Source organism: Pipistrellus kuhlii, unplaced genomic scaffold (genome assembly GCF_014108245.1).
Source record: "Pipistrellus kuhlii isolate mPipKuh1 unplaced genomic scaffold, mPipKuh1.p scaffold_m20_p_35, whole genome shotgun sequence".
Lineage (NCBI taxonomy): Eukaryota > Metazoa > Chordata > Mammalia > Chiroptera > Vespertilionidae > Pipistrellus > Pipistrellus kuhlii.
The window spans coordinates 2118836-2125702 of NW_023425535.1; positions in this window are offsets into that span (position 1 = coordinate 2118836).

A 6867-nucleotide genomic window follows, 5' to 3' on the forward strand; every position below is an offset into this window, starting at 1 on the left:
AGTTTGTCTGCACCAACCCGAGACTCCTCCCCATCTGTGGCTGAACACAGAAGCTCTCCCAGCGGCTGGCTTTCTCTAAGGAGGGTCTGGCCCGAAGCCAAAGTTTGTCTGTGCCTTTACCAAAGAGGTGCGTGTGCCTGCAACCAATCTTCCGAAACTCCCCGTGAATAGGTCTTTTCTAAGGCGAGACTGACAGGGAACCAAAGATTGTCTGTGCCACCCCAAGACCCCGCCCTATCCAAGCGGTGTACAGAAGCCCTCCTAGCTGAGACACTGCTGATCCTCACAGCCAATTGGCTTGGAGATCAACACTTCCCAGTGATACCAACAATAAGCAAGGCTTAACAAACAAGGGCTACACCAAGTCTGTCCACCGCAGGTAACTGGGAAGGCTGTGCTACTGGGCTCTACCAGAACACCTAGCACACAAAGCTATTCCATCAAATCAGGGAAAAACAACTAAAATGCAGACAAGAGGAAGGACACAAAGGAAGGAGATGGAGGAAAAGAAAAGATTGAACATTGAGTTCAAAACTACAGTTATAAGGTTATTCAACAATATCCTAAAAAAGGCCAATAAAATAAACAAGACCTATGAGGATATGAAAAGGGATCAACTAGAAATAAAGAAAACATTGTCTGAAATAAAAAATATTACACAGAGTCCTAAAAACAGACGGGAAGATCGCAAGAATCGAGACAAAGATTTAGAACACAAAAAGCCAGAGGACACTCTTCTGCAGAAGCGAGAAGATAAGAGAATCCAGAAAGTTGAAGATAGTGTAAGAAACCTTTGGGACAAATTCAAGCGAACCAACATCAGAATTATGGGGATTTCAGAAGAAGAGAGAGAGCAAGATACCGAAAGAATACTGGAAGAAATAGTGACAGAAAACTTCCCCCACCTGGAGAAAGAAATAGACTTACAAGTCCAGGAAGCCCGCAGAACCCCAAACAAAAGGAATCCAAGGAGGACCACATCAAGACACATCATAATTAAAATTCCAAGAGCAAAAGACAAAGATAGAATATTAAAAGCAGCAAGAGAAAAGCAGGTAGTTACCTATAAATGAGCACCCATATGATTGTCAGCTGATTTCTCAACAGAAACCATGCAGGCCAGACGGGAATGGCAAGAAATATTCAAGGTGATGAATAGCAAGAACCTACAGCCAAAAATACTCTACCCAGCAAAGCTAACACTCAGAATTGAAGGCCAGATAAAGAGCTTCACAAATAAAAAAAAGCTAAAAGAGTTCATCACCGCCAAACCAGAATTATATGAATTGCTGAAGGGAGTTCTTTAGGAAGAGGAAGATGCTAAAGATAAAAATTATGAACAACAAATACGTAACTATCAACAAGTGAATCTAAAAACCAAGGGAATTAAAAAATCTGATGAACAATATTAACTGGTGAATATAATAGAAGCAGAGGTATGGAAGGGGAGTGGACTGACGATTCTCAGGGAAAAGGGGAGTGGGGGTGCGGGAAGAGACTGAACAAAAACTGTGCAACTATGGATGAGGACAATGGGGGATGGGGAAAGGACAGAGGGTGGGGTGGGAACCTGGTGGAGGGGAGCAATTGAGGGGGGGAAGAGGAACACATTTGTAATAATCTGAACAATAAAGATTTATTTAAAATAAAATAAAATAAAATAAAATTAAAAATTAAAAAAAAAAAAGCCTGACTCAACCCCAACACTATTTCTCTATCCAACATTTTTGTCTTATTTTTCTGCTTCAGTGAGCAATACCGTGGTGGGGTATTTCCCAAGCAGTTCGATTTGGGGATTTGTTTGGGTTAGAAGAGATTTTTCATGTAGGTCCATGTTTACAACCTTTCTTTAGATGATAACATTTGCTAATAAAAAGGAAATCTGTATTTGTGATTCTGGGCAGAAACCCACTTGCAAATTGAGAATTTGTAATGACTCAAGCCTCGTTTCCTAGGCAGAGAAGCCGGGAAAGATTGTGATCCCTCCTGGCAAGAGGAGGTAGAATGTAAGCCCTCCCAACATTTGCAGCCTTCTCTCAGAAGCTCCTGATGTCCAGATAACAGACAACCCGTTACTCAACGTTGAAGTCAAGGCACCTGTATTGTTTGCATTTGTGCTGGTCTTCAAATTTGATAAGTGCTAGCTTTTGCAACCTTCTAAGAGATATGGGCTAAGAATGAAGTTCCTTTTTTCAATAGTGAGGGAAACACTGCACACACCAGAGTTTCCTATTTCTCACGCAGCCTGCAGGTGGCCAAGTGAGGATGAAATGGAATGCCCCTCCAGAGGAGGATGCTCTGCCCACCCCCCCCAACCTCCCCCCCTCCTTGAAGGGGCCTCTGAGCAGCCAGGCCTGGCTTTCTTTGGCCAGGAGCCCCCGAGCCAAAGGAGCTTTGAGCTGTTGAACTTGGCGTTATCCATGGCTTCCCCAATGTCTCATTAACGACCACCCTGCTCCTCAGCTCCCATGAAGCACTGGGAAAAAATTGAAAATGAAAGTTGCTTTTGGGTTTTGCTGGTTTCATTATTTCAGGATTAATTACTTTAATAATGAAATTTGCATTAGTACCTTAATGGACTTTATGCTTTTTATCATGACCTGGACATATTTGAGAAAATTTAGATTCACAATATTATTCTTGGGTCAGCAACAGAACTGTGTACAGTTAAGCAGAGATAAGGAAAGAAATTAAGCCGTATGTAGAGGCATAAGTATAACTTTTATAATGAGGAAATAATAGTGAAACAACACCACATATATATGTATTTATGGTAAGCCTGGATCACATTTATCTATATGATTTCCTGTGGCCGGCCCTAAATGCCCACATTTCTTTCCTTTACCTTCTTACTTCTGCTAACCATAGTCCAAAGTTACACTGTCTTTTAATTGCAAAAGGTTTGAGGCAGCCGAAACCGGTTTGGCTCAGTGGTAGAGCGTCGGCCTGGGGACTGAAAGGTCCCAGGTTCGATTCCAGTCAAGGGCATGTACCTTGGTTGCTGGCACATCCCCAGTAAGGGGTATGCAAGAGGCAGCTGATCGGTAATTCTCTCTCATCGATGTTTCTAGCTTTCTATCCCTCTCTCTTCCTCTCTTTAAAAAATCAATAAAATATATATTAAAAAAAAAAAAAGGTTTGAGGCAAGTAGGCTGCACCACTGACCATATTTGTCTACAACTTCACCTTCTTCTTCCTGGGAACAGTACCTACACCAATTTGCTTAAGCACTTACTGGTGTGTGCTACCCACCTGCTTACTTGTCCAGTTTAGACTGGTTCCTGACTTTGGCATGCCACTTGGATTTTTAACTTTTAGCAGTTGTGTGGTGAGCATCCTTATATTCATCCTTTCACATTCAATTATTTCCTTAAACTGCATTTCCTAAATTGCAATTGATGGGTCAAAGCTTGTGTAAACCTTTAAAGCTGTTGATGGTAATTATGAGTAGAATGAATGGAACAATAAATTTCTATTAACACAACCTTGCTGGTATCAATATTTGTTTTAATTACTTTTTAATTATGCAATCTTTAATATCAAATTCTTCATAACATATGTGGGGTACAAATAAGGAGACTACATAATTCATTATACAAACCTTCAGGCTTTTGTCAAATCTTTGAGAGTGAAAGGAGATGTTATCATAATTACACGGAGTTAATGGACATAAACCAGGACTTTTATGGAAAAACTCGGCATACTCCCTTCCTTCTAACGAAGCATCATAGTAACACAAACACCCACCCCCCTCACAATCGGAGAGCTAGAACACGACCTCTGCCTTTTATCTGTCTGTTCCTTCTTTTCCCCTTTGCTCTTCTGAATGCTGTGTTTGTTATCCTAATGATTTTTTAAAATATTATTCAATGAAAATTATATATGTATTGCCTACAGGCTTTATTGTTTAGTTTTGCTTGTTTCTATGCTTCACGAAAATGATATCATTCTGTTTATCTCTTGCACTTTGATTTTTTACACAATATTATGTTTCTAAGATTTATCCAAGTTGTCTATGTAACTGAGTTCATTCGTTTTTATAGCTATGTAGTATTTATCATCAATTATTTATCCTTCCTCCTGTTAATGGGTTTCATGGTCCTTCAAAGTCTTTGACTTTACAAATCATGTTCTATAAACACCCCCCTCTGTACATGAGCGTGCATGTCTGAGGTGTCCCTCTGCCCCTGACTGTCCAGGAGGGGCACTGTTGGCTCACATGCCCGAGACTTTCAGTGCCACCAGAGGACAGAAAGTTGCGTTCAGAGACGCTGCGTTTTCACATTCTCAACTTCCACTTAGTATAACTTAAGATTTCCCATCTTTATTCAAGTATAATTGTTGACTCTTTCAATTGTATCTGATTTCTCGTTTACAGTTGTTCAAATGGAAAATAACACAATACTTAATAGCTAAAAATACAAGAATAAACTCTGTTCTCATACTCACAATTGTAAACCTACTCTTGTCCCACCCTGCACATTGAAGTCAAGTGTTGGTTTGATACATGTATACATTGCTAAGTAATACCCACAATCATGCTAATTAACATTCCTATCAGCTCCTAGAATATCATTTTCTTCTTGGGTGTGTGGTGAGGACACAGTATCTCCTTCCTGGCAAATTTCAGGTACACAATGCAGTATTATCGACTGTGGCCACCATGCTATAGGTTAGAGCTCCAGAATGTGTTCATCTTGTGTAGCTGGCACTTTGTGCTCATCGATACCCTCAGGCCTGGCAACCACCATCTGCTCTCCGCTTCTCCACGTTTCACTGGTTCAGATTCTGGGTGTGAGTGAGACCATGCAGTATCTGTTCTTTCTAGTCTGGCTCAGCTCACGGCATGATGCTCTCTGGATTTATTCACCTGTCACAAATGTACTACCTGAGATTTTTACCTAAACAGGGTAGGCTGATATTTCACCTTGGTCCTGATTTTCTGATTAGTGATACAGCTAAATATATACACTATAGATCAATTTTAGAAAGCTTGATGTCTTTAAGATTTGAGTTTGTTTAGGTCTCCTTTAATGGTGCTAACAAAGTTTTCTCCATGTGAGTCTTGAATAAGTTTTGTTAGATCCATTCTGTTCTATTCTATATAATAGTCTATTATAGTACACATATATGTCTGCATACACACATACATATTGTTGGTGATAGTAATTTAATTTTTTTTAATGTTTTCTGATTGTTGCTGGTGTATAAAAATCCAATTAATTTTTAAAAATATATTTTTATTGATTTCAGAGATGATGGGAGAGGGAGAGAGATTGAAACATCAATGATGACAGAGAATCATTGATTGGCTGCCTCCTGTATGTCCCATACTGGGGACTGAGCCTGCAGCCCACAACCAGGGAATGTGCCATTGACCAGATCAAACCTGGGACCTTTCAGTCCACAGGCTGACGCTCTATCAACTGAGCCAAACTGGCTAGGGTCCAATTAAGTTTCAAAATATTGACCTACTATTCAGCCATATTATTATTATTATTATTATTATTATTGTTATTAGTATTATTTAAATATATTTTTATTGATTTCAGAGAGGAAGGGAGAGAGAGATAAAACATCAATGATGAGAGAGAATCATTGATCAGCTGCCTCCTGCTCACCACCTCCTCCTGGGGATCGAGCCCGCATTCCAGGCACGTGCCCCTGACTGAAATGGAACCTAGGACCCTTTAGTCCACAGGCCAACTCTATCCACTGAGCCAAGCCAGTCAGGGCCATAATATTATTTTTAACAAAGCATGTTTAAGTCTTCAAAGTTTTCCAGATAGATAAACAAATCACCTGAGAGTATCATTTTTTTTCTTCCCAGTTTTTATTCCTTGTAGTCCCCCCTTGGAAGATAGTCTGTACTAACTAGCCCTCCAGACAATATTGGCTAAAAGTAGGGATGAGGAGATTCTGTCCTGTTCTTAATTTAAAGGGCATTGAATATATGTGGTTCCCATAACCATAGAGTTCATTGGTTTTGTGGTAAATATCTTTTTTAAGTAAAGGTATTTACCATTCCTAGTTTATTGGATTCTCTTCATTTTGAATGGGAAATGGATTTTATCAAATACTTTTCTGTGTCTAGTAAGATAATTGTATATTTTTCTATATTGACTAATTAAAATGATGCTTATATCCCTTTGTATTAATACTATTATTTCTCAGAAGTTTGTCATATTATTAGCTTTTTACAAACAAATTTTAAGATGTGTAGTCTTTCAATTGATCTGATTTCTGGTCACTCCTTTCTGCTCTCACATTTACCCCACCCCCACCCCGGTCTCACGGTCAGGGCATTTCTTTTCCAGCTCTCCGATCATCAGGTCTTTGGTCGGCTGGGCCGTGGCTGCTTCTGTGCTCTCCGCGCGGCAGGCGGCAGGGAGGTGTCCGGTGAAGAGCCCGGCTGGAGCAGAAACTCCGTCCTGGGCCCACGTACGCTGGGTCCAGCCGGAAGAGGTTGCAAGAGGTGTGGCCTGTTAAAAAAACCTTAAAATTAGCTGCCAACATTCGAGAATCGGAGATTTCACACAGACGTGAGGCTTCTTTGCACCCCGGGCTGCCTCTGCCTGAGGGGCCTGCACTCCGGCCCAGCACGGCCCCCGCATTTTCTCAGCTCACCTGGGGCGCCGAACACTGTTCTCACGTGCACCAGAAAACATGTCTGTTGTGCTTCTCCTGAAACATGCACCTTCCCATGTGTATCCCGTCCACTGAGCGGGATAGACATGCGAAGGTGCAGGTTTCGGGAGAAGCATGACAGACATGTTTCCTGGTGCACGAGGAGACTGCCTGAGAGCTCTGCATGGAATGAAGTGTGTGTGTGTGTGTGTGTGTGTGTGTGTGTGTGTGTCTTTGTGC